Source organism: Lygodium microphyllum, chromosome 5 (assembly GCF_053477565.2).
Source record: "Lygodium microphyllum isolate KBCC chromosome 5, Lygodium_microphyllum_v1.1.10, whole genome shotgun sequence".
NCBI classification, from domain to species: domain Eukaryota; kingdom Viridiplantae; phylum Streptophyta; class Polypodiopsida; order Schizaeales; family Lygodiaceae; genus Lygodium; species Lygodium microphyllum.
This window is the reverse complement of record NC_141139.1, coordinates 31,203,207-31,209,386: the sequence shown is the minus strand read 5'-3', so window position 1 is coordinate 31,209,386 and position 6,180 is coordinate 31,203,207. Positions and strand designations below refer to the sequence as shown.

The following is a 6,180-nucleotide window of genomic DNA, read 5'->3' as shown; positions in this document are numbered from 1 at the left end:
AGAGTACCCTTGGATACCCGAAGTAGACCTATAAGGCCATATTGGTTATAAAGGATTTTAAGTAGAAGCATGATGTTGATTTTGATGAGGTCTTCTCTCTTGTGGTCAAGATGACTACCCTATGCTTGATATTGGCTTTGGTTGCTCAATTAGATTTGGATCTTTATCAGATGGATGTAAATATGACTTTCTTATGTGAGGACCTGTATGATGAGATTTATATGTAGCAGTTTAAGGACTTTGAGGAAAAAGGTAGGGAACACCTAGTGTGCAAGTTGAGAAAGAGCCTTTATGGCCTTAAGCAAGTACCTACGGAGGAATGTTACCGCAAGTTTGATGTTTTCATGTATTCACAAGGATATACATGTGGTGATATGGGTTTGTGTCTTTATAGGAAGAAGGCTCATAATGGCAGCCTTATTATCTTAGCACTTATAAGGATGATATATTGATTATTGGGAGAACTCATGATGAGTTCAATGCCTTGAAAAGTCAAGTAAAGAAGAGCTTTGAGATGAAGGACATGGGACATGCCTCACATATTCTTGGTATGTGCATCACACATGATTTCTCTAAGGGGATCCTTTACTTGTCATAGAAGGACTACATATAGAAGGTCCTTGAGCATTTCCATATGTGGGGTGTTTAACCTATTGGCTATCCTTTACCTTCCCATATAAAGGTTAGTTAGGTAGATTATTTCGATGATGCTTATGAGATCCTGTAAAGTAGCGGTTTCGATGATGCTAATGAGATCCTGCAAAGTAGCAGTCTCTCTTGTCAAAAACACTTTGTTTAGATGCTTGTCAAGCTAGGGTTCATATTTCCTAGCTTGTATAGTCATTAGGTTTTATTATGTAGTATGTTTCCCCTTTTGTACTAGTATTATTATGGTTTGGTTTTGTTTGGTTCCTAAGTTCAGTTTCCTCATTTGATTCTTTATGATTGGTTGATTCCTCTCTCTCTTTTTGAAAAACTTGGCAAGTACACACACTTCTTTTAATAATAAACAATCATTTTCCAATCACAATTAATAGTGAATGGTGCACAAACATGCCATTGATCCTTTTCCAACCAACAATGAATAGATGCGATGCAGCTTTTTGGGACATGAGTGCACAAAAAACTTTTTGATAAATGTTTGTATAGACGACATGCAATGTTAAAACTCAACAAAAAACATCAAGACTCAAAAACATGTAGGGCAACACTCAAGGACTTCATGCCAACTTTCTTGTTTTGAGAATTTAACTGACCCTCCTTCGATGAGGTTGTTAGTTTTACACATTACGGACTGGTTCTATAATTTGTTCTCACTTAATCCCCATTCAAGATTCTCACAATTTCTTTAATGGTGATCACAAGTTTTAGGTTAGATGAAGCAACTATTCTCAAGACTTTTCCAAGAAAATTTTGGTTCTTCCTTTTTATTGTATGTCTACTAGATCCAACTAGAACTCTAGGATTCTCTCTTACGGATTGGTTGGATGAGGGATTGTGTGCTTCAGACCTTGCGGGTGTCCACACACTGCCATGGTTTTTTTTTCCCTCCTCTCCCACGTACACAATAATACACAGGTAATTGTTAAAAAAAAAACCGACCGTTGCACACACAAAATTAACACAATGCACTTTCCTAAATTTGTAACTAAAATGAACCCGACCGTTAATTGTAAAAGGAACCCCCGCCGTTGCATAAGCACTTTGGCACAATAATCCACCTAATTTTCTAAAATTAATCCACAATGCACGTGCACACATGCTATACACATAATTAATCTGTAATTAATAATGAATCCCCCAAAGTCATGCATGCATGCGCTTTGTGCCACAAATCATCTAATTTTTAACAATGAATTGCATTTGTAGAGACCCCTAGTCTAGTTAGTCAAATCAGTCTGAGCAGGGTTGGGATATGAATTTGATTCATCATGCATTAATGACTTAATTACTAATGATTTGCAACTTAATTTCTCATTGGTTAAAAGGAATTCGGTAGCGATCACCTACTCACTCCATTGCACCTTAGGTATACGTTGTCGAAGGGTTTTCGAAAGCAAAGTCACGACCACAGAGGACCTTGACTAATTTTAGGAAGAGATACTCTACAAGTTGTCCGTTGATCAGTACTATATAAGAAGCACCAAGATAATCTGTAAGCTGAAGACTAGACTCTTGCTATTTAAGAGAGGAACACTCTGCAGGTTGTTTGCTGACTGTTTTTCAGCCATGGAATACATATTTTCTTCCAACACTATTTAGAGCCACACTTGATTCCTCTTCTGCTCTGCTGTGGCCTGCCATTTGTGGCTAAGTTGCACTCCTTCTTCTTCTTGAAGCTTCACAAGCCATTGTCTTCTTTGTCCTTCCCTTTGCTTGTTGCAGGCCTCAATTGGCTCCCCTCAACTCTGCACCCCTTAGCATCAGCTTCAGCTCCTCCTTGACAAAAATTCTTTTTAGTTCCTCTCATAGGCACGAGCAAACAAGCTGTTTTCGATTTCTTGCCAATCTTGAACTCTGGTTATAAGAGGATGAACACGCCCATCTGCACTTTTGCTCCAAGGGTAACTATTATTGTAATCGAAGAGAAGCACTTCAATGCCACGCGAAGCACAGTCCACAGCATATCGAGGATTGTCATCAATCAAGATTTGAGACCCTGTAGATCTGCAGATCTCTGTAGTTTAAAGGAATAAAAGGAGTTCCACATTCAATCTTGATTTGGATCGCATTCTGAACCAAAAATCTATAGGCATTGTACCAATTCGGCATGTATCAGGTATCGACTAAGTATTGTGTATATATTTGAGCCAAAGGATCAAATACAGACTAGGCTACAAGATGGTAGCAAGGAGTGCCTGTTGTTGTGTTTACTTAGTTGTACCTCCAGCATTGAGTAGGACCAATAGCACTAGGATGTACCTACCAACTTAAATCAAGCACTTTGCTATGGCATTGCTACACTCTGATACACAAAAGAACATAAACCGGAGTGTCAACTATTTGCTTGCTCAGTCGCTTCGAATTCTGATCATGTCCCATGCAATAAATCATAGACTTCTCGGATACTCAAACCTTTTTGAACCATGCCGATGGCTCTCTGGACAAGGTGTTTCAAGGCTCTTTGCTCCAGGATGTTCTTCTCTTTCGCTTTTACTTGATTTATCACACTTTGTAAAAACTACTATTAATGGAATCTTGTTGCGGCCCAGCCAATCAGCACAGTCCAAATCCATCTATTGAGGCGGTATGCTTGCATCAATCAGTAGCATCATGCCAACTAAACTTTTTGAACGGAGGAAAACCCCTTCGTAAAATTGCTCCATCCACTTCGAATATCTGGCTTCTTGGAAGTCTCTGCAAATTCCTTTTGAAGATTTGCCAACGTTGGACCGGCCAACAAGTGCGAACTCAGATAAGCCATCATTGGGGCATTGGGAAGCTTTGGTGCTAGCTTTGACACTCGTCTCTCCCCTGATTAGTCACACAACTTGTCATAATCCATGGTGGCAATTGCTCAAACCATTTCTTGATTGACCTTAAGATCTCTTGCACCTTGTCCTCTAGCTTCCTTCCACCTGATAAAAAGCAGGTCCCAAAAAGACGTTCATTGCTTTTTCTTTCCCCCCAAGTGGCCTACAATAACCCCCCTTTTTAACCAGAAAAGCGGGCCTAGCCACTCCCACACATACATAAGCTCATTTTCTAGAAATACAACTGGATCAGGATCCCTGATAGTAGCTGCCTTCAACAAACCACGTGCATCTTCAGAGTTGTACGAGCTAAGAACCTTAAGACCTGAACAAGATCCATACCATGCAGCAAAGCATTGTGAGTGCTATGCAGCAACACCAACTGCTGCTCCATTGGGACCCCTGAAGACAATAGGAACATAAATTTTCCCTGCAGACATGTAGTTTGTTTTGGCTGCAGAATTGATGATGTGATCAATTGCCTGCATGGCAAAGTTGAATGTCATAAACTCTACAATTGGTTTTAGGCCATGAAAAGCTACCCCTACACCAATGCCTGTAAATCCTGCCTCAGTAATGGGTGTATGAAGCACCCTTTCTGGCCCAAACTTCTGTAAGAGAAAACTACACTTTTGTGCATCAGCATGTAATGCTCTACTAATGTCCAAAGGCATCATATCGGCTTGACAGCTATTTACAACTGCCAAAGTTCTTTCACTCTGTACTAGTGTACCACAAGCTTGAAGGGCAATGGAGAATGTTTGATGATCGAGACTAATACCTTCCTCATGCATTTTCTTGTAAGCTTGAAACAAGGTTTCTTCCAAATCCTTCTCTAAGTAAACAGACATCAATGAAATCTAAAGAACGATGTCGCACTCAACTAGCCCGTGAAACAAATTTTCTGCTTCCATAATGCTTCCACACTTGGCGTACATAGAGATCATGGTATTCTCAATAAACATGTCTAGATGAATATTTCTGCAAGCATCAGCATCTGGTAGGTTTCCATACTTGGCATACATGCCAACTAGAGCATTACAGATAAGTTCCTCTTGCTCCAACTCCCTCTCCACTATACTGCCCACGCAGAACAAAAATGCAAACACAACGACTAAATATGTACAAAGTAACAAATGTCACACACACAACTTTTTGGTGGATTTCACACCTCGGATGTGCAGCAGTACGACATCCACCCCCTCTGATCCTGCGCATCCTCTGGATGGGCCAACTACCCATGATCATCGTCGTCAAGATCCACAAATAGATCAATCTCTTCATTGACTATTTCCAGTATATCAGCAAGGTTATCTGTCATATCATCTGTGTCTTCTACTGGAGTTTCTTCTCGTTGCTCTTCTCTTGCAAATTCTTCCAATGCATAATCCTCATCATCTCTTTTCTTGAAAATCTTGATTCTTTTTCCTGCAATGGGCACTCTAAGCACTGTCCCATCCAATTCTATCAGCTCATATGTTGCATTATCAAAGACATGTTTGACTATGTACGGCCCAAACCATCTTTTCACCATCTTCCAAAGTGCAGTATGCTGATTTTCAAGGCTGCTATCAAAGACTAATACCCAGTCTCCCTCTTCTATTGCTCTAGGCCTCAAGCGATGCCTACTATCAAATCTGTCCTTATTTCTTAGTCTAGCAACCTTCAACCTATCAATAGCTAGCTGAATATCCTCTGGTCTTCTCTCCAACTGTCGGATCCAAAGAGTTAAGAGCTCCTCTCTCGTCAAATCCTCCTGCCAAGGTAAGACTGACCAAGTTAAAGCACAAGTCTCAGTCGGCATAACCTGTTTCTGACCATACATCAACTTTGCAGACATATATCCTGTGGTAACACTGTGAGTTGTACGATCAGTCCACAAAGTAAATGGTAGAAGTCTCGGCCATTCTCCAATCTGTCCTCTGCATGCTTTGGCTAATGCTTTCACTATCGGCGGATGCCCTCTTTCACTCTTCCCATTTCCCTCTAGATTGTATGCTATGGTTAGAGCCAAATTGATTCCTAGTTGAGAGAAAAACTCCCTAGCTTCATCTGCATCTAATTCACCGCGATCTGCAGTGATCTTACCCACACAGCCATACCTGTAGAAAATTTCTTCCAATAAGAACTTACACACTGCACTAGTGGTCTTTGTTCTCAAAGGTCTGCCCTCAACATGATTGGTAAGATCCTCTCTAGCCAAAACAATATATCTCATCTGGCATAGACCCATAGGCATAGTAACCAAGTCAACTACCCACTTATAATGAATGCATAACGGATAGGTCGGATGAAGCTCATCTCGATGACACACTACGGAATACATCTGATAGTCTCTGCAAGTCTCTACAAAGCGAGAAACGTCTCTGTACATGCCTTTCCACCAACATTTTTCCTTGATTTTCTCATAAGTAGCCCACACTCCTCTATGACCAGCCCAAGGACTCTCATGAAACTCTCTCATCACCTATAACTGGGTCTGTTTATCGCAGACAACCGGCAAGGGTAATCCACCTCTTTTCTTCGGGTGCTTCCAAAGAAATCCATCCTTGAGAAAATAACCATAGGCTTTTCTTCTTATCTTCTTGAACTCTTCATCTGTCCATTCATCTCTTTTGCTTAGTGTACTAAGATACTTGCCAATCTGCAACCAATCTCCAACATAGAGTTCTTCTATGAAAGCCACAATATCATAGACATGGCAAAC

At 40.6% G+C, this 6,180-nt stretch overlaps 1 pseudogene; it reads right to left on the bottom strand.

The window, feature by feature from the left end:
- Nucleotides 1-3,517: 3,517 nt before the first annotated feature.
- Nucleotides 3,518-4,150, bottom strand: LOC148035655 (pyruvate dehydrogenase E1 component subunit beta-1, mitochondrial pseudogene; annotated as a pseudogene).
- Between the last annotated feature and the right edge of the window lie 2,030 nt (nt 4,151-6,180).